The sequence below is a fragment of the Euprymna scolopes genome, chromosome 15, assembly GCF_053919585.1.
Source record: "Euprymna scolopes isolate OS-2025 chromosome 15, ASM5391958v1, whole genome shotgun sequence".
NCBI classification, from domain to species: Eukaryota; Metazoa; Mollusca; class Cephalopoda; order Sepiida; family Sepiolidae; genus Euprymna; species Euprymna scolopes.
In genome coordinates, this window is record NC_136496.1 from 29,922,221 (window position 1) to 29,949,888 (window position 27,668).

The 27,668-nt window shown below is 35.8% G+C and overlaps 1 protein-coding gene across 3 annotated transcripts in view; it reads left to right on the forward strand.

Moving 5' to 3' along the window:
- LOC145293760 (uncharacterized) overlaps positions 1-27,668 on the forward strand; it is a 631,027-nt gene that overhangs the window by 379,532 nt on the left and 223,827 nt on the right. For all 3 annotated transcript variants that reach the window (XM_080140268.1, XM_080140269.1, XM_080140270.1), the window contains one exon: positions 13,389-13,504. The gene's annotated coding sequence lies outside the window, so the exon portion shown is untranslated. The remainder of the gene's footprint in view (positions 1-13,388; positions 13,505-27,668) is intronic.

The window sequence follows — 27,668 nt, forward strand, 5'->3', positions numbered from 1 at the left end:
ATTGATGACAAATGTGGATTAAAATGTTGATGATGTAAAGAGAGAAGCTTGGTTTTAGATGCATTAAAAGTAACCAGCCACTCCTTTCCCCATTGTACTACATGCTCAAGATCAGAGGAGAGAGAATTGGAGAGTACTTGCTCGTTTACTGTCTTAGATGTGGTACCATAAATGGTAGTGTCGTCAGCATAAATGTCTACAAATGATGTAAGGATATGATTTGGAAGATCATTAATGTAGATCAGGAAAAGAGTTGGGCCCAGGATGGATCCCTGAGGGACACCGGCATTAATACTGTGAGCTTCTGATTTTTGCCCCTCAACTACTACTCTTATGAACCTATCAGAAAGAAATGATTTAATAATTGAGAAGACTTTTCCAGCTATACCATAGCTAGCGATCTTATGAAGTAAACCTTTATGCCATACCCTATCAAAGGCTTTAGATATGTCAAGAGCAATTGCCCTAGAAAGATTGCCACCGTCGAGAGATTTGCTAATCCTATGCGATATAACTGTAAGGACATCTGCTGTAGATCTAGCAGAACGGAAACCATATTGAGTGTCACTAAGAAGGTTATTTTTGTTGGGATGTTTGATTACTTCTGTATTTAACACAGTTTCTAGCAACTTACTCATGACGCACAGGAGACTTATTGGCCTGTACTGAGAGGGGGATGAGCGATCACCTGAATTCTTAAATACAGGGCATACTGATGAGATTTTCCAGGGAGATGGGAAACTATTCTCCTTAAGACAACGTTTAAACAGTTTTGTAAGTATGGGCGCTAGTTCAGGTTGAAGTTTTTTGAGTACTATAATTGGAATACCATCAGGGCCAGTTGCTTTACTGGAATCAAGGTTTTTGATTAGCTTGGCAACATCACGTACAGATATACGTATATCACATAGCGTGTTTTCTGATACAGGAGGAAATATTGGGGGTTGGCGGTCTTGGTCGCAAAGGGTAGAATTAGCTGCAAAGTTCTTGACAAAGAGTTTGGCTTTGTCTGATGCTGACGAGATTACCTCAGGTCCATTGATAATAGTTGGGATGGAGCACACGCTTCTGTTCAGGATTCTGTTTGCTATTTGCCAAAACTGGTGGGAACCAAGCCGCTGCTCAGCTACTTTGGACTTAACAGATTGAGCATACAACTCTCTTGCGTTCCTTATTACTTTCTTACAATGGTTGCTGGCAGTCCTGAAAACGGCTTTAGTTTCCATACATCTATTACGTTTGAAGCAGTGGAAAAAGTGATTTCTGTGCGCAATGGCAACAGCACATTCTGGAGAGAACCATGGCTGGCTGTTAGGTTTTTTCTGAAACTTTTTAGAGGGTATGAAATGGTCAATACCTACAATTAACCATTCAGTTAGGTCTAATACTATAGAGGACACATCCTTTTTAAACATGGAATGCAGAGGTAGATCAGATATAAATGTACGGAAGCTATCCCAGTCAGCCTTAGTGTATCGATATACTGTACGATGAAGTGGTACGTCTGGGGACTTATTACATTTCATTTTTATCTTAATTGATACAACAGAGTGGTCGGAAGATCCAAGAGGCGACAGAACAGAAACTGACCATAGTTCAGGGCAAGTTGTGAGAAAAAGGTCTAGTAGGCTCGCATACTGGCCGTCATTATCGGGCACACGGGTAGGTTCCTGAACAATCTGAGTGAGGTCATAGGCAATGGAGAAATCATGACAGAACCTCCCCTCATCATCGGTCTTGTTTGAGTGGGTCAACCATTCGACGTTGTGAACATTGAAGTCTCCACATACGTGAATGTTAGCTGAAGGATAAGTAGAAAGGACTTGGTCAATTTTCTCAGATATGCTTTAAAAGATAGTAACTCCGCTGTTGTGGGGGCGATAGAGAGTAAATATAAATGCAGTAGTGTGAGCTAAAGCAACCCGGAAGCACATATAGGGTAAGTTAGGATCTTCCCTGGAGATGTCCCTCCCACATGGAAAGCTATCTTTAATATAGGCACATATTCCATGCCCATGGCGATCTTGGGGGTCAGATTTAGAAGTTAAGTTAGAGTATCCTGTAATTGCAAACTCATCTAGGGAAATAGCCTGTCCAATGCCAGTTTCACTTAAAAATAAAAGGTCTGGTTTAGTCTCCTGTAATTGGGTTTCAACCTCTGGAAGGTTAGAATGTTGGATGTTGGAGAAGGAGACATGGTAGTAGGGGTCTACGTTGGAAGTTGGAGAACCGGGTTTAATCGTGTATTTTTTCTTGAAACTTGTCATGATGAAATTTTGGAATTTGTGGACTAGGTCGACAGATTTACTTAGAGCAGGACAGAGAGGGGAAACTAAGAGAGAAAAAGAAACGAAGAATTTTTTTTTTTTTTTTTTGTACCACATGATAAGGTAAAGCCGTAACAATTACCCACTAGTATGGCATCGAGAGGCCCCACCAGAAGCTACTGCATGGTCCAGATTCCATTCACCAAATGGCAATACAGCAGCCCCAGTACTTTGCACCTGCTGATAGGACGGCCTCCTTAGTGGTTAATCCAAGGTTCGGGTCCCTGACTATCAGGCGGATAACGTCAGCCCAGACAAAACGTTTACCTCCAGCACCCTTACTAGTGACATGGCTACAAGGATAGACATAGAAACAGAAAATTTCCACCAACTCTGCCAACTGTTCGCGCAAAAATACTGCCAACCTAGAAAACAGCTTTTTCTTCTCCCTTTGTCAGAAAAATCACTCATTTAAAAAATGAGGACTGAGGGACAAATAAGAAGAAGCGAGAGTAACAGGAGCTGCCGATAACGCATCCACAATGCGTTTTCTACTCTCCATTAAAAAAATAAATAAATAAATAAATAAATAAATAAAAAATAACTATTAAGTATTGTACTTAATAAAAGTCCAACGGACCTGTTTAAGGGAAAGTATGGTGATAGATTCCCCTCCCACGAACTAAAAATGAGTACAATTAGGTAATCTATTTTTGCAATCAACTCGGTAGATAAATAAACATTTATGGACGAGAGAAAAAAAAAAAAAAAAAAAAAAAAAGCTAGCATTTAATACAACAGAAATACATAAATTAAATACTGAAATAAAATGTAGTTATTAATATTTGAATCTTAAAATAAAAAGTGCGAATTAGTAGAGAAAAAAATCACTTATCACAACAACGCATTCCGTCTCCAAACTAGTGAAGAATTTAACTTTTAATAGCGTTCAGAAGATTTTTTTTTTTTTTTTTTTAATTAACCGTTAAGAGAAAGCGTGATTTTATTCTGGACTTTAACTAATCACGTTTTAAGCAACTTATGATATAAAACAAAATCGGATGGGGGGGGGGTTCTTCCGAAGTTAGTTGGTGACATTATAAGTAATTAAGTAATTGCGAGATAAGATGGGAGCCAGAAATTAGGGGTGGGGGACTGAAAATGATAATATAATGGATTGCTTATACAATATTTAAGATCAACTTGGTAGATAAACATTTATGGACGAGAAAAAAAAATAGTTATAGTAGAATATGTTAACGTTGTTGTTGTTATTATTATTATTAGTGTTTTTGTTTTTTTTGTAATGGCGATATAGTTTTGGAAGTTGTTATTAATGAGGGTTTGTTATATGTAAGAGTGCCTTCTAAAATATTTCGTTACTGGATGAATTACTTTTGGCTCGGTAGATGAGATTTTTCACTACGGCCATTGTATATCTATCGGGACATTCACTTTTAAAATTGATAAAACATTTTTAATTCATCACTCGCCTGAAGACACATGTAAGTCGCAAAACGTTCGCGACTATGGCAAATTTCTTCAAGTGTGTCTGGTCACGAATAGGCACCTATATATGACTATTCAAAAAAAAAAACTGATTACATATAATGATAGATGTATCGAGACACAGGAATGGGTATGTTTGATCTGGCAGAACGGTGGTTCATTAAAATTGTGGGGTCTGCGTTCGCGCCTGGTCCACAAAGTATGGAAAAAAAAATTAAAAAAAAAAAAACGGTTACAAGTGTTTTTGATATAGATGTACATAAGAATACTTTGATAAGTATGTTTTAACTTAAATAGGGATGGTATAATAAAATTGTGGGGTCTGCGTTCGCACCTGGTCTCCATAGAATGGAAATAGGCACAAACTTTATTAAAGACTTTCCATATCTATCTACGTAAGTATACTTTGATAATTATGTTTCAGTTTGAACAAATATGGTATAATAAAATTATGGAGTGTTCGTTCGCACCTGACCTCCATAGAATGGAAATATGTCACAAAGTTTAACAAGGTTTTTTAATATAGATCCACAGAATATTGTGATAAGTGTTTCAGTGTGAACAGGTATGATATAATAAATTATGGGGTTTATCTATTTTATTTTTACTTTCATCATATTTTGCTTTGGTTTTGATACCCCCAAATTCGAAGCTATCTCATTACAACCCTTCCTTTTCATAACCTATCATACTTTCATAAATCAGAGTTCATTTTCTGTAGGCTGTTTTTGAACCCAGTCAACGACGGGTACTTTTTCTAGTATATATATATGGTGTCCAAAAGTCGCCGAAGGGTTTTGAACTCCAATATATTTATTTTTGACGATATATTTCTGCAATTTTAACACAATTTGACTAAGACATTGGGAAATTTAAATGAAAAAATTAAAAATTCAAAAAATCTTTATTCATAAAAATAATGTCTTTTAAATGCTGACCATTTTCAGCTTCGTAGATTTATGCTCTTTCCAAAGCATTATTCATGACAGATTGCAGAATCTCTGGATTGCAATTTAACTCCCTTATTTCGTTCCTGATGTTTTCCTTCAATTCGTACAGGGTTTGGAGTTTGTTAACGTAGACTTTTTCTTTAAGATATCCACACAAGAAAAAATCGGAGCTAGTCAAGTCTGGGTAGCCATTTGGCATTACCATAGGGAGAGATAATGTTGTCGCCAAAGCATTGCCTGAGAAATTCCATGGTGTCTCTCGCCATATGTGTTGTTGATCCATCTTGTTGGAACCATAATCTGGGCCTATTTTGAATTTGTGGCGCGGGAAGTCTGTAATCATAGTCTGGTATCTCTCTCTAGTAACAGTGACGGCATTCCTAAAAAAATAAGGTCCAATAATCTTCTCCGATACTGCATACCATGCAGTGCCCTTTAACTGATGTAACTGCCATTGACGAATTGCCCTTGGATTTTCAGAGCCTCAAAATCTGTAATTTTGTTTGTTTACGAATTAATTCAAACGAAAACGGGCTTCATCTAACATAATCAACTTCTGCAGAAAATTGAGGTCATTTCAGACAAGTTCTTGCATTTGAAATACATGTTGAATCTTTGTTTGAAAATCTGCAGGCTTCAAGTGTTGAATAAGCTGCACTTAATAAGGAAAGAGTTTTAAACTGTGCAGAATATTGTGTAGTGAGCTTCGACGTATCCTAAGTTGTGTGGAACGTCGTCGAATCGATGTTTCAGGATGCTGCTCCGCGCTCTTCCCCACTCTTTCCCGATTTTCAATCATGATGACGTTTCGAGGTCTGCCAGCTCGCGGAAGATTAAGTAAAGCTCCTTGGTCTTCAAATCGGCGCACAATGTTTCGAATTGTTGTGACTTGGGCTATCCCTTACATGAAAATGCCGTCGATATGCTGTTTGAGTACAATTGACCCCTGATTTTGGTAAAAAAAAATTTCACAACTTGCTACATTGTTTAATGCTACACTTCTCTGAGGGGCGTGCAATAAGTAATGCCCCTGACCCACTTCCAGTTGTCTGATCTAGCTGAAATTTTTAATGTGCAATGATTTATATCTCTACGGGTTATGTGGCAAATTACAGCTCTGAACTAATTGTGGTTTCTGTTTTACAGGTGTTTGAACTGAGTCAGGTGTGAAATGGAGCCTGTTGAATGTCAAGCAGTGATCCGATTTTTGTATTTGAAAGGATGCACACCACAGGAGACTTTTGATGAAATGAAAGAAACTTATGGTGATAATGCCCGATCATATGACCTTGTAAAACGCTGGCATCGTGAATTCAAATATGGCTGGAAGTCTATAGAAACAGCTTCCAGACCTAATCGCACCCCCCTTTCTGCCATTGATAAGGCATCTGTCCGTCAAGTTGAGGCTGCCATTTTGGAAGATCAGCGCATTACTATTCGCCAAATAGTTAAAGATGTCAAGATCAGTACAGGGTCTGTGGAAACTATCATTCATGACCATTTGCACATGCATAAGGTGTCTGCCAGATGGATTCCCAGGTTGCTCACACCATTCTAGAAGCGAGAACGCATCGAGTGCTCGAGGATGAATTTGGAGATGTGCCAAGAAGATGAGTCAGTTTTTCAAAAGACTGATTACACAGGATGAAACCTGGATTTATCACTATGATCCAGAGACCAAAGCCCAGTCAATGCAGTGAAAGCATTTGGACTCGCCACCTCCAAAGAAGGCAAGGGTGCAGCCTTCTGCTGGCAAGGTCATGCTCACAGTCTTCTGGGACCAGGATGGAGTATCAATGACAGATTTCCTGGCAAAGGATGCCACAATTACAGGAGCCTATTATGCTTCACTTTTGAGGAAATTAAGGGAAGCTATCAAAATCAAGAGGCGGGACAAGATCAGCAAAGTACCCTCCTCCTGCAGGACAACGCTCCAGTCCACAACTCGCATGTCGCCAGATCAGAAGCACGAACGTGTGGTTATGAAATTCTGCCCTATCCTCCCTACTCTCCTGACCTTGACTCCTCTGACTTTCACATCTTCCCAGCCATGAAGTTATTTTTGATAGGAAAGCGTTTCCCAGATGATGCAGCCTTGATTTCTGAAGTCATGTCGTGGTTGGAGGACCAACCTGGGGTGTTCTACAAAAACAGTCTCCAGAGCTGCATCAAACAATGGGAGAAATGCATACCTTTGGGTGGTTCCTATGTAGACAAAGACTAATAAATGTGCCAAGTTTCCTTGGTCTATTGCTATGGGAAGTGGGTCAGGGGCATTACTTATTGCACGCCCCTCGAATTTTTGATCTACAGACTTGAAATTTGGTATATAGAATATTCTGACATGTAAAAAAAACTTTTTAATCGATTTTCATCCGGAAAAGTGCTGTTAAGGGGTCAAAATTGAAAAGTTGGTATTTGGGTGATCATCGGATTGTTATCTGTGTGTTAACTGTTTCATGACTGCGCATGCGCGAATCTTTCACGTGGCACCTTATGTTAAGAATAAGTAGGTGGTAAAACGTTTAGTGTGGCAAGCTGGCCTAATGGTTACCGTATTTGACTCTGTCTTTAGGTTTTGGTTTCGATCTCCGCTCGAGTATTTGTTTTGTTTTTTACTTACAAGACGCGAACTGCTTAGAAAAAACATAATACTCGCATGCACATGTCTAATTTTTTTGGGTTTTTTTTATCGGTTTTTACTTCATTTTTTTTTTTTAAGGAAATATAACTGTACGTTTAATACCGGGCAACGTCGGGTGCATCTGCTAGTATTATATATTAATTGATCTTTCCATTCATAGACGTTTCATTCTGCTTTGACTTTAAATATTTTCGAAATGAGAGCCCCTTTATAAGCATCACCACTGGCCCTCAAATCCTTTTCAAACCAACGAATTATTATTAAATTTTATAGAGTGCATGGACGAAAGTAAGTGCGTGTGTGGGTTTTGTCCAGTTTTTATTTTTCATTCTCCGTCTTTTCATAACTTCAATGGACATTTCGCTGTGAAATCTGTTCTCTATACCCCAGCGTAAATCATCACAGTTCAACGTCATCAACCCTCCGCCCATCGGAGCCGCAAACAAACTCATGAAGAGAATTACCCGTCCTCTCGATGAATTGGTCGGTGGTTGAAGCAAGTTAGAAGACCCGGATCCTTTTGATTGAATTTGCACTGACACACTCGGTGAACGCTATGAAAAGTGGCCGTTGTTCCAGAGAACAATCGAACTGTGTTCTGACCAACTTCGTTTGCTGGCATTCGGGGGTTTCCTGTAATTGGTTTAGTTAAAAACTACCACCGCCCTGCTTGGATCAGACTCTTTTCCTTTGATTAACCGTTTGGATTAGTGTGGTGCGCCATTCCAGCTGTAACACTCGCCTATTATTATTTTCTTTTACCCCCACCTTTCGTCCCCCTCCTCCTCCTCCATCCTTTTCTCTCTGTTTCTACTATTCTCTCTTTTTCTCTTGATTTGTTTCTCTTTTTCAAAGATTCTTTTTCTATTAGGTTGGTGCAAAAATAATGTCGCTTTTTGACTTGAAGTTGAACGTCAAAAACCGACATTATCTTTGCAACTATATATTACTATTTCATATTTTCTTTGGGGTCGTTTATCTTACATTTTTATTTGTTCCTCTCGTCTTCTTCCTCATATATATATATATATATATATATATATATATATATATATATATAAAGGAAGAGTAGACTCTACTTTTGTAAAAGCAAAAGCACATGAAGAAATCTCTAGTTATTTGTAACTGGTTGCAACGAAGCTATATGCAAGTTTCTGACTTTCATCCATATAGGAAATCGTCAGGTTACAATGCATGCAATCCGTGTTAACTGGTGCTCTCTCTCTCATATATATATATATATATATATATATATATATATATATATATATATATATATATATATAATGTGTGTGTCATCCACATACAGTACTGTTTCGTTGCATCACAACTCATCAGTGCGGCTAGACATACACCTTCCTCCAGATCGAACCTACAACCGTCGTGTGGAAGGTCGGCAGCTCTAAATATCGGACTACGAATCTGTGCCCGTAAATATTTCTCCTCAAGAGTCTATTAAATTAACAACTTGCCCGTCACGCAGTGCTCAAACCATCAGTTTGTTTTGAAACAAATTAATAGTGAGATTCGCTTATATATATATATATATATATATATATATATATATATATATATTACATGGAGGTCATCACTTATCAAGGCCCAGAAGCCACTCGAGGATCAGGGTTATTTTATGTACAGTAATCAATGGGTTAGTCTTGCAGTATTAGAGAGTTTGTAAAGTATCATTACTTAAGGAGGCGGTTCATCAGGAATTTGTTTATGTTGGACTTAAAGACATCCATGCTGAAGTCAGAAGGGAAACAGACAAGCGGTACAGAGTTCCACAGGCGTGCAGTTCTAGGAAAGAAGCTTTGTTCATGGAATCTACATTTTGATTTAGGCACAGATAAAGAGTGGGGAAAATTATTGACAGTGATTTCAGCTAGACGGGTGTTTATCATGAAAGATTGACTAGGGGGGGGACCAGAGATTGGAGCTCAGACGAATATATATATATATAAGTTTTATTTGTTTTAGATAAGCATTTATATGTCACTACACATTCATGAGCATGTTCTGATCAGCAATTTAAAAATAACTGGAGACCTCTTCAGGTTATGATGTTTATTACGGTCTCTACATTTCTATAAGCAGTATCGCCTGAAAGGTCTGTAGTTACTTGTAATTAGCTGATCGAAACCTGCTCATGAATGTATAATACTTAAAAAAAAAAAATTTTAATGACGTTCATACCACAGTTCTCCACACCGAAGTAGGCAAGACATACTTTGTATTTATTGTACATAAGCATCTATGTCGCTACACATTCATGAGCATGTTTTGGTTTGCCAGTTACAAGTAATTAGAAACCTCTTTAGGAGATGCTGCGTATACGAAGCCCGTAATATATATATTTGGAGATGTGCCAAGAAGATGAGTCAAAGTTTTTCAAAAGACTGATTACACAGGATGAAACCTGGATCTATCACTATGGTCCAGAGACCAAAGCCCAGTCAATGCAGTGGAACCACTTGGACTCGCCACCTCCAAACAAGGCAAGGGTGCAGCCCTCCGCTGGCAAGGTCATGCTCACAGTCTTCTGGGACCAGGACGGAGTAGCGATGACAGATTTCCTGGCAAAGGGTACCACAGTTACAGGAGCCTATTATGCTTCACTTTTTAAGAAATTAAGGGAAGCTATCAAAATCAAGAGGCGGGGCAAGATCAGCAAAGGTACCCTCCTCCTGCAGGACAACGCTCCGGTCCACAACTCGCATGTTGCCAGATCAGAAGCACAAGCGTGTGGTTATGAAATCCCCTCCCCATCCTCCCTACTCTTCTGACCTTGCACCCTCTGACTTTCACCTCTACACATCGATGAAGTTGTTTTTGAAAAAAAAAAGCATTTCCCAGATGATGCAGCCTTGATTTCTGAAGTCACGTCGTGGTTGGAGGACCAACCTGGTGTGTTCTACAAAAACAGTCTCCAGAGCTGCATCAAACGATGGGAGAAATGTATACCTTTGGGTGGTTCATATGTAGAGAAAGGCTAATAACTGTGTCAAGTTTCGTTGCTCTACTCCTATGGGAAGTGTGTCAGGGGCATTACTTATTGCACGCCCCTCGTATCTACCTTAGGCGCGAACTTTGTTCTTTTTCTTTTTCAGCGGATATTAAAACAAAAAACTTTCAAGCATTCTTTTTGGAATTAGTTTAAATAAAATAATTTCCGTGATTTCGCAATTAACGTTGTGGTCCAGTGAATTTTCATTTTAAAATAAACAAACGATTCAATTCAACTACAATTCTTTATTTAAAACAAAAACAAAAAACTTTCATTTACGCTTTTTTTACCAGTTTTTTTCTTCACATTTTTTGACATCTTAACTGTTATTTTTTTTTCTTTTAATTACACAATAAGTCATAACTGATCCTTTTTATAACATAAAAAGTGTATTTCGCGGTTAACACAAATTCTACTTTGGTACTTTTGAAACTGAATTATTTAGCTTGTTTTCCTTGCAACAGACCGTAAAACAAATCTTTCTAGAGTGAGGTAGCACAAAAGAAATTCGCTTAAACTGGAATATAGTCATAAAAAGGTGCTCAATCTGCGGAGAATAGCTTCTCTTCGTATCCCTCTTGCCGAAATATCTGGTGGAGAGTTTGTCACGTACTTCTGTTTTTTTTTTCGGGGGAGGGGTACATTTTCATGTTTTCATTCTTTTTACTTTTTGAAATTTTTGTTGGGGTACCGATAGAGTTGACATATAAGGAAAAACTGCTCAATATTCTTAGTATATAGCAAGTGGGGCGAAACCGAACTTCATATCGACCCTGGCAACGCTGGGTATCCATGCTAGTAAAGAATAATACAGAGAATTAAGAGAAAGAGGAGACAAACATAAAAAGAAACAAAGAGAAAAGGGAGTTCAACAGGAGAGAGAGAGAGAGAGGGGGGGGAGGGTTGACCGTTTAAAATAAACAGAGAAAAAGATATTCAACAGAAATACAGAAATAGAGAGAGAACGAAAGTGAGTGAACGACAAGGAGGGAAAGAGGGTGAAGAAAAGGAGGAAAGACACTACTAGAAAGAAAAGAAAAATATAGGAAAATAATCTTTGGAAACGAGAGAGAATCGATTCAAGGCTGGAAGAATGAAGGAGAGAGAGAGAGAGAGAGAGAGAGAGAGAGAGAGAGAGAGAGAGAGAGAGAGAGAGAGAGAGAGAGAGAGAAAAGGAATAATGATAAAAAAAGAACGTGTTGAAATATCAAATGAAAATTTGTTTCATTTGAGAAATTCTCATTGTTGTTTCGCTAACTGGCCAACATACACTGCCAATGACCAGTCACCAATGAAAAGACCCGGCCATCAACTAAAACCTTCAAGGGTCAGTTGTTGTGTCTAGAGGTCAGAATCTCAACTAACCGCCATTGTTGCTTTTGTATCTCGAACCGGAATGCTGAAACAGTCATCTTCTAAAAGCTTTCGCAAATAATAGATTATATTTCTTGACTTTTCGGTAATAAGGATTTTTTTATTGTTTCTCCGCTCCATCCCGTCCTGCATTGAAGTTGGATAGACAACGGCTCTCGGGAATAGGCAGGTCACGTGACACTGGACTTTACATCGGTGTAATTAGTTGAACGTGTTTTGTCAGTCTAAGCACTTGATTCTAAACCCAATTATCATTGGAGCCGGGTTAGAAATTTGGTTTGAATTCCCAATGATATACTTTATACTCTGGTTTTATGGCAGGTATGAATTCAGTGGAATCATAGAATGTGGAACCGAGGAGCAAAAGATCAGCGATTTGCTTAAAGACTAGTCGAATTCGTTACCAAAAACTTTTTCCGCCGAAGAATTATCTGGTAAATTATGGCAATTATATATTCGACTTTAAAATGTATATGGATTTTTTGGAAGCAGCACAGAAGATCACTTCTGTAAGTTTTAAGAATTAACTAAAGTGTGACAGATATTTAACCTATGCTTAATACCACGTTATCACAGTAGAGTAGTTTAGCAGATTAAAATTATTGAGGCTTTTTAAACAAGCTATTTCGGCCTAGTCTAGAATTAGACATTCTATTTTTGTTCAGGGTATGCGATTAACCAGAACATTCTCATTTCTAATTGGTGCTAATCTTTAGACATATATACTAGTGTTAGGGAAGAGTAATCGGAATCGGGAATCAGAAAAATCGAAACTGTTCCAGATATCGGAATCGGTATCAGAATCGGGAAAAAAACTTGAGTCGTATTTCCGATTCCACAAACAATTAAAAAAAAACAAAAACTTTTTGTTTGTCCTCTAACAAAGGAGAAATTGAACCTAGTAATTTACTCCTGTTCGTCCGTTCGTTCGCACTTTTCTCAATAACCACATCTTGGATTTTCTTTTTTAAATTCTACGCAAACATTAATCATAGTGAAAGTAAATTTTTGCCAGAATGCATTTTTTGGGATAACTCTAATTGCCCCTAGAAGCCATTATAGAAGTAAAATTGATCCGAAATCGTTGATTTGTTCGCACTTTTTCTCAATAACCACGCCATGGAGTTTTTTTTTTCTTAAATTTGTGAAAGCATTAGTCGTGGCGAAAGTGAATTTTTCATTCATAGAGGGGAACACCGCCTACTCGGCTTGTTTTTATTTTAAAATTAGTTGTCTATTATTGATACTAATAAAATGATAAATATTGATTTATTTTGAACTGCTAGCTAAACTAAAATCTATTGAATGTAATCACGGGCAAATGAAAATGAAAACCTACAAACTATACAATGAGCTTATTAATATTATATTATATACTATTACACGTAAAAATTCGTGTTTTTTAGAAGCACTATAGGACATTATTTTGTGAGTTATAGCGGATATTTTACCTTTACATAGTTGTCACAGTACAGCAGTTTTACAATGGAATGTTTTTAGACAAGCTATTTCGGCTTAATACAGAATTAGACTTTGTCCTCTCCAATTCGTTTTTCTTACCGCAAATTGATGTTTTTATATTTTAAACTACATCTTAACAATGTAAAACTGAGCAAAAATCTTTATTTCTTTTACAGGTAAAATGGACTAACATCATTATACGAAACAACTATTACAGTTTGGGGAAAAGAGTTCATTTGCCACAAAATTTGCTTTAAGATTTTATAATTGTCTGGGATCATCATTGACATCGGTAAGTTGCATTTTTTATTCCTCAGTACTAATATATATATATATATATATATTCGTAAAAATCAAGACAACAAAATATAAAATGGGAACATCATATTATGTACTTGTCATGCGTTACAATTGTTTCATAACTATTTGGACAATTTTAAATATTATATCATTAAAAATATTCCAAAATAGCTTCTCAACAGACGGCAAAATACTATATATATATATATATATATATATATATATATATTAGCAAAAGTACCCGTCGTTGAATGGGTTCACAAACAGCCTACAGAAAATGGACTCTGATGTATGAAAGTATACTAGGTTATGAAAAGGAAGGGTTGTAACGAGATAGCTTCGAATTTGGGGGTATCGAAACCAATGCAAAATATGATGAAAGTAAAAATAAAATAGATAAACCCCATAATTTATTATACCATACCTGTTCACACTGAAACACTTATCACAATATTCAGTGGATCTATATTAAAAACCTTGTTAAACTTTGTGACATATTTCCATTTTATGGAGGTCAGGCGCGAACGAACACTCTATAATTTTATTATACCATATTTGTTCAAACTGAAACATAATTATCAAAGTATACTTACGCAGATAGATATAAAAAGTCTTTATTAAAGTTTGTGCCTATTTCCATTCTATGGAGGCCAGGCGCGAACGCAGACCCTACAATTTTATTATACCATCCCTATTTAAGTTAAAACATACTTATCAAAGTATTCTTATGTACATCTATATCAAAAACATTTGTAAACGTTTTTATTTCCGTACTTTGTGGACCAGGCGTATACGCAGACCCCACAATTTTAATGAATCATCATTATGTCAGATCAAACATACCCATTTCTGTGTCTCGATACATCTATCATTATATGTGGTCAGTTTTCTATAATAGTCAACCATATAGGAGCCTATTCGTGACCAGACACACGCACAGACGTTCAGCTTATATATATATATATATATATATATATATATATATATATATATATATTCATAATCTTTACTGTAAGAGATAAAGCAGTTAGACCTGTCTCCACACCACTCTTATATTTTCTTTTTTTAAAATTTTTTTTATAGTCTTCGAATTTAGTAATCGCCCCACTTTCATATGTCTACTTTTTAAATGATATTTCAACCTATTACCTATTTAAAATATTAATTTAATTTTTTGCATGTTTTTTTTTTTAATTTTAATAATTATCTTTCTTTTCCAATTTTATTATTTAATTGATTTATTTCCAAATACTAACTTACACCTTCAAACTCTAGATTCTATTTAGATGTTCCACTAGTTATTCCTCTATCTACGATAATGCCGTATAACTTTGTTTACCTGTTACGATATACTAATTAATTTTTAACTTATGTTATTTCTTAAAAAGGAACTATTACTAAAAAGGTTAATTAAAATAATATTGTTTAAAAGTTATATTCATCCCATACTGTTTATGTCAATAATTTAAATTTAACTTTTCAATTCTTTTTATTATGTAAGTATTTTATTAAAAATGTTTTAATCTGTTATATTTCTGAATGAGTTATATATACAAATGTGTTTACTGATTGCGAATTAACTTTTCCAATATCTGTGATGTTTTAGTACATTTCACACATTTGTTTTTTTTTTTTACCGTCGAATAGAAAGAAATATCTCTCGATCAACGTAATTTGCATTAGATAGTATATTCTCAGTTGATGCGGGTGAAAATGTGACGCCAATGATTGTTTTTTATGCTTTGGAGTATGTAAAGATTAACACGTGAAAACCACATTAATCATTGATTTCCGTCATTTCAATTTTAATATGACTTTTTCCATCTGTAAAATACAGACATCGCTATCATCGTCTACTACTACTGTTGCTGCTGTTGCTACTTCTACTACTACTACTACTACTACTACTACTACTACCACCACCACCAACAACAACAACAACTAGGAGTTTCCACACAGGTCATCATCAGAGATTACTCTCTCTGATAATAACCGATGGTATTCCCTAGTTCTGAGTGACAACAATTCTTCCCAGATTTGCAATACTCTCCACTTACAAATTACTTTGCGTTATCTCAACAACCGCTTGCCATCGATCACTTATTTGCAACGACCATTGGTCTTCACTGGGATTTGGGTAGCAATAAGCTTCCCCAAGTTCCCAGCCATCTTCAACAAGCTATTTTCGTAAAAAAATTTAATAAATTTATAACTTAAAATATTGCAGCATTAAGATTTTTTTTTTAGATTCAAGTTATAACATTATATAATTGTTGTCTGTACAAATAATTAACAAGAACACGAAAGTAAAGGCATACAATAATATATTAGGAAGAAAAATTATATACATATTTGCATGTCTTCAGATATACTTCAGTTGGAGATATTCCGGCAGGTGACGTGTTGCATGTCTTACTGGAAGCAGCATAGGCGTCTTGCCTATTTGGCGGTCGTTGCCGGATTCTCCCGGTATTGGTGATTGATACCTTTATATATCTCACTCACCCGCCTATGTTAATTAGTGGGCGTCTCCACAACAACAATAATCAATTCTTAATGCTGCAAGAATTTTTTTTTTTTTTTAGTTCAATTGATAACATTATATAATCAATTCTTAATGCTGCAATATTTTAAGTTATAAATGTATTATATTTTTTTACTAGAATATATTTTCCTTTTCTTTTCCAGTTTTAACAACTAGCCCTTTAGTTTTCCATGTTTAAGCTTAACCATATTACTTTTGATGCTCGAATTTTTCTATTGTAATACAGTTACAAATATTTGTGTATTTATATTTCATACACGCATTTTATTTATATTTGTACGGTGATATATACACATATATTTGTAATTGTATTAATAAAACTATTCTTCATTGTACTGCCTTCTACATATTACATTTAACTACATACTACACAATGTTTCAAGCAAACTACATTCACCTCTTATCACTTAATTTATTGGTTATTTTTCCTCCAATATTCTCCCCAAAGATCGTCTGCTCCTTTGCCGCGCATTGATTGGCTGATCGGTTTCTTACGTCAGATTAGTCAAACTTAAGCGCATGACGTCATGTTCTGAGCAAAGCCGAGTGAACGGTCAGTTACGTCCGGTTAAAATTCTGCACAAGTACCTATATACGTAATCAAAGAATTTTTACTTGGAATGCGATTTTCACTTGTGCCTTCATTGCACTGTAGAGAACGCAGCTGTTTTTATAAAATTATTTTATATACAATGGCTTAAATTAAAGTTTAAAATTCAAAAGTTAAGTATCAGAACTCATTTTTGCTCTAAACAGAAACACTCATTTCGAACACACCCCTATGTTATCAAAGAACCTACTGTTGATTTTATACGGCAGGCTCGTCTACTTGTCCGGTGATAAAACTTCTAAAATGCTCTAGTGATGTCAGGCTGTATCGAAATGTAAAATTTGGTTAAAATCGCAGTGTTCTTTCTTTTAATCAGATTTTTATTATCGATTTTTTATGCTTATCAGGTAGAATTTCTCTAAGAACACTGCCAGACATATAAAGTAAATTTAGGTGAAATAATAAAAAAAGAAATTGGCCCAGCTGTTTCCGAATCCATAGGAACTCTCTCTCACACACACACACACACACACACAAAGTGCCCTTTATATATAAACTAGCCTGGGTGCCCGGTGTTGCCTGGGTGTTTGGAGGTGTGTTGAGAAAAAAATGTTGTAGAAGGAAAGCAGGCTCGAACCCGTGACGCAAAGGCGGAAAAGAAAGTGAAGGTGTGAGTAAGGGTGCTGGTTGAAAAAAAAAAAAAAAGAAGGAAAATTGCGAGTGCAATAAAAAAAACAAAAACAAAAAAAACGGAGTATTAAGCAGGCTCGAACCCGTAACGCGCCAAAGGAAAACGTCACGGGCGGTTGAAACGACGATTTTTATGGGACATCGTTTATGCAAAAAATGTCAGCGAAAAAACCGACCCTCCCTGTAGAAAACTGCCCAGTTGAGGCTGAAGGAATAAATATTTTCGGACAATTTTTCGGTATGTGTCGTCTGAAGGGTCAAGCTTCAAAAGGATATCGATATCGTGAAAACCCGTCGCGTATGACGAAAGTTTTAGGCAGACATACAAACATATAGACAGACAAACGGGTGAGGTTTATATTATAAATATAAATAAGTAAATATATAGCCACGTACAAACTCATGAGAAATATAAAATAGGATTCGTCATTTTAGTTGGCAAGACAAGTGATGTAATTTATGGTTTTTCATTGTTTTGCAAATATATTCCTTCCCTCTATCTATATTTTTCTCGCCTTTACTCTTTATCTATTTTTTCCTCCACGTGCTCTATTGCCTTATTGTCTGCATAATTTAGAGACTCGACGATATTTAACCAAATTATTTCCATTCTGTCAATAAAAAAGTTTCCCTGTAAAAGAGAAACATAACTAATTTAACTGTGGACATTTTTATCAATTGTGTCAAAGATTAATAGCATGATTAATGAAAATGGTATTATTTAAAAGAATGCAAATGTTGTGTTAAGAATATATGAGACTCCAACGTTGTATTACCAAGAAACAATGAATTGGCCGAGTGAGAGAGGGGGAGGGGCGAACACAAGAAGTCATCAAATAAAATAAAATCTTTTTTTTTTTTTGTCCTTTATGTTTATAAGAAATGAGTATTCAAGTCCCCCCCCCAAAAAAAAAAATAAATAACAAATAAGCATATTTTAACATTAACGTTATATGAAATCAGTTTGGATGTTAATTGGGGAGGGGGAGGGGGAATATAAAACAAAAGCTGGTTGATTTATCCAGATAAAAAACATAATGCCCAAAAGCAGAATTATTCTCAATTCGGAATTTTTCCAAAAACTCTGTGCAAAACAATACTGTCCAGATATAATCATTTTTTTTATTTTTACTTTACATCCCAACCAATTGATTCTTTCTCTCTCCAATAATTTTCGCAGATTTTCCTTTACTAAGTAGTGCCCCATTGCATAGCGTTAGATCAGTTCTTTTTACTCCATGCGGGGTAGCCACGTCTTCTGCATCATATCTCCTTCGGCTATATCAATATTGTCTCCTTCGTTCCAGTAAGTACTTCCGTAGGTTTTCCTCCTATGACTTGCTCTTCATAACATGGTGGAAGATCAGTTGTTTTACTTTACATAAAGTAGCTACGTTATTTTTGCGTTCCAGTGCAATACTTTTGTATCCGTGTGCCATACAGCAGATGGCTCTGTCGGTGGGGCATTAGAATAGGCCGACTACCCCCCCCCCCTGCAGAGGGTAAAAGTCCTTCAATGGGGGTCCTGGATATGACCTTAAACTATATCCAGTGGTGAGGCCCCAGCTTGTGGGCTTTGGGGAGTGTGGAGCCACCCTTTAATTACCATTGCTCCCAGGTTCACTCTGACCCGGAGTGGTAGTACCTGTTAGGGTCCCAACTATGGGTTAAATAGATACCGACGTGACAACAACAAATATATTCTATTAAAAAAATTTTTCTCCAATATCTTTGGATTCGGCATTAAATAACCCAAAAAGGGTTGATATGCCGTAAAACAACCAACCATCCATACAGCAGCAGCTCTTTTGCATCTCTGTGCAAGGCAGTCAAATCTACATTCAGTTTCTCCCTTTAGTGTACGCTCCCGTCCTTGTGGATTGACTTGGGTTCATGGTGTTTGTAGCAGTTACACCATGGATTCGCATTGCCGTTCGCTCGGTAAGACTCAGACTTTCTACGTCTTTACGGTTTTTACGTCATTTGCCCTTGATTCGCGCCAAAGTGATTCTTTTAATTGTTTAATTTCCGTTCGCTTTACCTTTGGGAGGGCGGGTAGCGTAAATAGTGAAAGAGAGAAAGATAGAATGGAAATATACTCCGACAGGCTTATGGTAGTGACTATATACCTATATTTTTTCCACCTAGGCATTAGGGAGTGTTGGCTGTTTAATAATTATATAAAGGTGGAGGTCGTCTGGCCTCTTCTATATTATAGTCCGCTTTGAGTTTCCTTCGCACACTGGACGAATATCATGTCGAATAAATCTTCTTTGTTTTCCAACATTTTTGAATTTATTTCTGAATTTTTTAGATAAAGATATTATTTAGATTCTTGAGACTACTATTCTCATCTTGAGTGTCATTTCACAACTCGGTCGATGTAACCTCTGACCTTCTTTAGATGTATCGTGTCGAATTTAAGAATCTTTCTGTCGAACTGGGGAATCTACACGGAATTTCGAACAGAACTTTATATTTATTTCACGGGGTAGCATGGTCTCATCCCGTCAGCCATAACTGGGTAGAATTTCTAAGTAATTTGCAATTGTATTTTTAAATATTGCCAACACTGAGTATTGAATCTTCAACCTCCAGAAGAGTATAACTTACAACTATATTTTACTGAATACTTTAGCCACTATGCCACGGGTCCTTACAATTGTGGATTACTTTAGACTTCAATCCAATCATGGCTCGCAGAACGATAACATGCTACTCCGATGCGTTAAATAAGGGCTTCCGTTCGAAATTCTATACGGATTCCCGAATTTGAAAAGATACGCCTGAAGAAGGTCGGAGAGTGCATTGACCGAAATGCTGTGAAAATAGCAATCCAGATAAGAACAGTCGTCCAAATAATTCAAATAATATGGACTTTTGTCTGTATTTGGATTTTTTTTGGGAGAGGGGGTATGAAAGAACTTATTTGCAGACAACGTTCTTCAATCGTGAAGAATCGCGCAGGAGTGCATGCAAAGAAAGCATGCTGCAATATTATGTTAGGAATACAATTTAAGAATTGTTAGATGTGTCTTTAAATAATGATGTTTTTTTTTGCATGTAAGACTCAAGGTAGAGATGGAAAATCAGGACTGTTTGTTGTTGCAGATTAGTAACCAACGCTCAGCTTGCAAGGTTTCCGGAATGGGTTTTAAAATGGTAATCCACCTGAGCGCCGATAATGCTAAATGTTGTTTACATTTGGTGATCCTACGGGATATTACTGAAACTTAGTGGACACGCCAGGCAAGTTTATTTGTGTCAAGTATGGTTGAATTGCAGAAGGGATTGTGAATTTTGTTAACGATTTTATTGTGCTATTTAGGGAGTGACACTCTACATTTTATAATTTTGTTTAAAACTATTTTGAAATTATTAAAAATCAGAATTCTCCTGAAATAGTTGGTTGAGTCGGTTTTCTTTGTTCATAGTCAGATATTGACATGTAAAATTTTGTGCAATTAACTTATTTTTTTAAAAAATCAGAAGAATAACAGAATAATTGATTAACGGAATAACAGAAGAATGAAATTTTACATCTTCTGCACAAATGAAGGTAGGGAAGTCCATCAGCAAAGATGCGCCACCCAGCTCTCTTCCATCAATCTCCAAATCATACCGAACTATGTATGGATTAATGTCCCTATATTGCTTGAGTAGCAAGTTAAAGTGTTAATAGAAAGCTATTTGACACGTTAAGACAAAGCATACATATATATGGCAGAGGCGATCGAAGGAGAACACAAATCCAAACAAAAATGTATTTTATATATATATATTATGTTTTTATTATTTTATAAAATTCAACGAAGTAACGAAAATAATAACGATAAGAAATGAAAGTCATTAAAACTTCTTAATTGCAGAACGCTATGTCGAAGCATAAAGTTCATATGACTATGAAAATCCAACTCGCCATGTGCGCACATGCGCGCCAATTTTAAAGTTGCTTGAAGTTCAAGTTGAAGATATCAAAAAAAAAAAAAAAAAAAAAAAGTAATATAGCAAGTCCTTCCAAACAATTGCTAAAAGCACCAAGATTAAACAAAGAATAAAGAAATTCTTCGACACACATTTTCCTGGATGTATATCTGTGTGAACAATATCCTCAGATGATCTACTAAAAATAATGGCCAAACGTCATCCGTCACTCTTTCTTTTTTTTTTTTTTTTTTCAATCAATGGAAAATTTACAAGTCTCTGTGCCTTCCTTTAATGCGTCGAATCCACAACTCTCGAATAACGTCCATACGCTTTCCTTTAGTGAGTTCAATCCACAACTCTCAAATCACGGCCTATTGCTGTTCTTTAGCGCGTCAATTCCATGATTCTCCAAGAACTGCCTCATGCTTTCTCTTAATGCGCCGAATCCAATACTCTCAAATGACGTCCATATGCCTTTCTTTAATGCGTTGAATCCAAGATTCTCAAATAACGATCTTGTGCCTTCCTTTAGTGCGTTAAATTCATGGCTTACAAATAACGGCCTTGCGCTGTATTCTGTCCTCGTGGGGAGATATGTAACCAGTGACAAACGTGTAGCCGATCTCTATTCCTTTCATTCAAAGATAAAATGGTTTCCGGTCTCAATAAAGCTTTTAGCAAAGTCACTTCTTTGCTCTGATTTTTATAAAGCGGCACCTTCATTTTCGCATAACACCTATTAATAAACGGTCGGTTTGAAGTGAGATGATTACTGCCCGGCAGATAATCTCAAACTCATTTTTATAAAGCGAAATCTTCGTTTCCACGTAAACGCCTTTTGATAAACGGTCGGTTTGGAGAACGACATCTTCACCGTTCGAAAGGTAATCTCAGCTAACTTGATTTTAACAATCGCCGTCTGTGCATGTCCTTCTACGCCTACGCCCGCTTACGTGCTAAACGAAAGGGTTAATTTAATTGGACATTCATTTGTCGCTCGGTTGAGGTTCTAAAAATAACTTAGATTTGTGTGACACCTGTCTAGACTGCAATGGCGACACCTGGTCGACGGGTAATCTGGTATCGTTCGGAATTAAGAACGTCAGAGAACTAATAGAGCAACAGACGAATGGACTTCCGAAATAATAGAAAAATGGTTAAAGTAATAGCGGAAGAATGGAATAACAGAATATCAGAAAAAATACTTAACGGAATAGCAGAAGACTGGATTAACGGTATAGCAGAGGACTGGATTAACAGAATAGTAGACTAATGCAATAGCAAAGGAATCGGCTGAGAAAAACAGAAGAATGGGTTAACGGTATAACAACAAAAAAAATGGACTAATAGAAATGCAGAAGAATTAAATGAAAAAACAGAAGAATGGACTAAAAGAATGGCAAAAAATGAACTGAAAGAATAGCAAAAGACTAGATCAACTAAATAATGTCTTTAAACCGTGACAAAATAATCGGGAGCCAATAAAAACTTTAGCATCAACTGAAGAAAAAGTTATTTATATGCAATAGAAATCGCAAGACAATCTCTTTTCCACACATTCTATCTCTCTCATTTGTCTTTTCTATTTAATTAGTGCTACCAATCCAGGCTGTCTGAAAATACTGGCTTCCTGACTTAAAATGCACCAAACATTGATGCTCTTGTTTTTGCATGTTCTGCAAAGTTAAAAACAAACTTCCTCTACAAAAGCAAACTTCCTCTACAAAAGCAAACTTCCTCTACAAAAGCAAACTTCCTCTACAAAAGCAAACTTCCTTTACAAAAACAAACATGAATAAATATTTTCAGAAATAAACTTGAAGCCTTTACCAAAATTATCAGATTCAGCATTAAATAACCTGCAAAGGGTTGATATGCCGTAAAACAAAACATCCAAGACAACCTTTCTCTTTATTCCTCTGTCACCTATTTCTGTTTCCCTCTCTCTCTCTCTCTCTCTCTCTCTCTCTCTCTCTCTCTCTATATATATATATATATATATATATATATATATATGGTATTTAACATATCCTCCCGCTGCTTCCATTCTTTATTGCCGTTCCATTTTCAATCATTTTCTTCAGTCATCTGTTTTGGAGGTTGTTTCGTGAATTTCAAAAAAGACCGATAATAATGTTGTAATTTCAAAATCGTGACTGCTGTCAAATGATTGACTCTTTGCGGAGATTACGGCTTTTAGTTATCTGAAAGATACCATTTCACACATTTGAATTTAAACACGATGATTATTTATTTATTTATTTTTCATGTGCCAATTTTGATAGATTGGAGAACTTGATATCTCTCAACAAATAAACACCATGACAATCAGAAGCTGTTTTAGAAACACTATCTCTCTCTCTCTCTCTTATATATGTGTGTGTGTGTACTAGCATTTTAACCCGGGGTTGCCCGGGTGTTTGGAGTTGTATGTTGAGCAAAAAAAAAAAAAAAAAAAAGCGGTCAATTTTTAAAACGTTGACCCCTATTATGACCCCTTAACATTTATTGTTTTGGGCTCAAATCATGTTATTAAGTTAGATCCATGTCCAAGGAACCTATATCTAAAATTTCAAGTATTTAGATCCAAAATTGTCGAAGGAGTTTGGTAGAGTTCTCAAAGGTGAAATCGTTGATCTTTGACCCCTTACCAGCCAGATTTCTGGCCGAAAACCGATAACATAGATTTTCCCAAATCTCAGTACCCTGTATATCAAATTTCGAGTCTGTATATTGAAAATTAACAGTTATTGCGTAGGGAAATTTACACACAGATAGACACGTTCACTTATATATATATATCGATAAAAGTGAACGTGTCTGTCTGTGTAAGATGATTATATCCCAAAATTACGAAAATCGATAAGATAGAATATTATTCATTATTAAAAATAAAAAAAATAACATTTGATGAGAACGATCGTAAGACAAAGGAGAGTTCATAAGGGAGGTAATTTTCCGTTTCGCTTTTAAGAAGATCGCGACATTTTTTCACTTGCTTCCACGATTAAAGTTTTTTTTTTTTTTTTTTTTTTTTCAATAATTCAGTCATGTTTAGGTAATTCCGACTGCATAATTTGGAAGCTACCTTTGCAACTTATGAGAATTGACAAAAAAAAAATCAGTTGAAACAATTGTTTTCTATCTTAAAACTACATTTATTAACTAAAAAATCTCGTTCCAATAGTGTACAAGCACCATCTCTCTCTCTCTCATATGAAGTGAGAATGTGTGTAAGGACACTTCTCAACCTATATACTCAGCGAATTTTTGATCTACAATCTTGAAATTTGGTGTGAAGGGTATTCAGACATATGGAAAACTTGCTAATTGGTTTTTCACCTGATAACCAGGGATGTTAATGAGTCAAAATATGGGAATTGGTACTTGGGGAAGGGTCATCGGATTTTTATCTGTTTGTCAACTGTTTTACGACTGCGCCTACGTGGATCGTTCACATGATGTTAAGAATAAGTAGGTTTGAAAACACTTTATTAAAGGATGTATCAAGCTGGCCTAATGGTTATCGTATTTGACTCACTGTCCTTAGATTTGGGGTTTGATCTCAGCTGGAATATTTATTTATTAGTGAACTATAAATTATTTTAATTGGAATTCATTATTGAGATGAGTATTATGTATTAATTTTTATTTATTGCGGAATATTATCTTCATCTCTTTCTTAGTTGTTTGACGACGTTTCGGCCAACTATTCCTCTGGCCTTCGTCAGGTGGTAACAGCGACAGAATAAGAACTCTGAATCTCCTGACTGGATCCACTGCAATTACTGCCTTCCTACGGAATAAATAAAAATTCAAAAAAAAAAAAATGATTAAATTCCAATTAAATAATATATATACCATTCGGTACGGACCCGACCATGGAAGATCAGATATAAATAAAACATGAATTTATAAGACCAAAAAGAATTCAACCTTGATCGCCCTTCAGCGCAATTGATAGAGACGTTAAACCTCTACGATTCCTGGTGAGAATTATCTGAAGATAGCGGTTTCAATCCTACCCAAAGCCGGCCAGAAGCTTACTTGACAAAAAAAAAAAAAATAAAAATAAATAAATAAATAAAATAAATAAATAAATAAAAACGTGGTGAGACGACAACAACTACGGAGAGCAATAATTGCAGTGGATGCAGTCAGGAGATTCAGAGTTTCTATCCCATCACCGGTTACCACCTGATGAAGGCCAGAGGAATAGTTAGTCGAAACGTCGTAAAATAACTAAAAAAAAAAAAAAAAAAAAAAAAAGATGAGGATAATAGTCCGCAATAAATAAAAATCAAGAAGTGAACTGTTTAGAAAAAAACCTTAATACTCTCAGGCACATGTCTCAGTTTCTTTCTGTCTTTTTCTTTTTTTACTTGTTTACTTTTTACTTGTTTTTACTTGTTTTTATAAGGAAATTAACGTTACATTTCATACCGTGCAACGCCGGGTACATATATATATATATATATATATATATATATATATATAATAATCTCATCCACATACAGTACTGTTTCGTTGTATCACAACTCATCAGTGCGGCTGGAGAAAGGTGAAAGACCTACATCTTTCCTCGGCCGTAGATCGAATCTACAACCGTCGCATTGACAGCTGGCAGCTCTCACCATCGGACCAAGAATCAGTGCTGTAAATATTTCTCCTCAAGTGTGTATTAAATCCACACCCGCCCGTCGCAATAGTGCTCTAGAAGTGTAAGCCATGTTTAGTTTCAGAAACGTTTCCGATGGTTCGTTGTTCTAAACAAGTCTTGAGAGGTGACTTGTTTGCAGTAGACAGTTCCACAGAGCAAAATATTCTTACCGTGTCGAGACGGAAAAAAAACATGTGAAATTGCTCCAGAAAAGGTTTAATATTTATGGAGCAATTCTGGTTTCTGATTGGTTGGTAGCAGAACGTGAATTAATTCGATTCGTCAGTTCCTAGCAGCATCGTTTATAAATAGAATCGTCCGACTGTGTGGGATCATACCCCATTCTTGTTCCAAAATATTGCAACATCCTCCCTATTTTTTATAATGGGGAAGTCCTTTGTGTTCGTTCTGCTCAAAAATAAATATATTTTTTATATTTAATTATACATAACAAAAATTAGAAATCATTTGGATCTTGGAATTTTAGCATGTAAAAAGACGCCATTTTTAATTGTGTTCAAATGTCAAAACAGAGATGTGTACAAAGAAGAGAAATAAAAGAAATGGAAGGTATCTTAACCTTAAAAAGAGGTGGGTATGTGAAAAAGAAGCCATTTCTTAAATTTGATTATGCAGTTTTGTAAAAAAAAGAAAAAAGAAAAACGCATACATATAAATAAATATTCATAAAAATAAACATACATGCAATATGTACCCGTTTAAAAAGTTTTTTGTTTTTTTTGTTGATGAAAACAATGCAAAAAAAAAAGATAGGACATTTTTGAAAAATAAGAAAGAACACTAATGTGCACACAAAAAATAAAAAGTCAATTGTAATTTCTGTGCGCCTTAAAATAAGCATGCAAAAAGTATTTTGTCGAAAAGGAAAATTACAAAGACTTTTTTTTTAAATCCTATCAATGGTGCATTGTGACTTGAACGGTCCCGTGGAACCGATGGCCAGAGAACATTATAGATATGTGTTGAATTTCGTAGATGATCATTCAGGTTTAATAATGGTTTACTTTTTGAAGAACAAATCTGATACCCTGCTAGCAACTAAAAAATATCTAGCCGACATGGCTCCCTACGGTGAAGTCAAGTGTATTCGCTCTGACAACGGTACGGAATTCACCAATAAAGACTTTAAACTTTTACTAATTAACAATTATATCAGGCATGAAAAATCAGCTCCTAGACCGCCACACCAAAACGGGACTGCTGAACGTGCGTGGCGGACACTTTTTGAAATGGCAAAATGCCTACTCATTGAATCCAAACTCCCTAAAAACCTCTGAACGTACGCACTTATGGCGGCAGCCTATATACGCAACAGGTGTTTTAACAAAACGCTATCTAAAACTCCATATGAATCTTTCTGTTGTGAAAAAACAAATTTAAGCAGAATGCATATATTTGGTTCAACTTGCTTCGCATATATAGATAAAAAGAGTAAATTAAATATTAAAGCCGACAGAGTTATATTTCTTGGATACGATAAAAACAGTCCAGCCAATTTAGTATTTTTTCCAGAAAAAAAAAATAAATAAAAAGAATCCGATGTGTAAAATTCAGACACGTTTAATTTTAGAGACGAAACCCCGTCATATGAAGATGAAATTATATTCCCTCAAATAATTAAAACAAACGAAGACAATAAAAATGACGGAGACAAGAGTGTCCATAATGATGATGATGGTGATGATGATAAAGTCGAAAGATATCCCAAAAGAAATAGGCGACCCGATTTTTTTTTGTGGTCGACAATATAAAAGATTATCAAA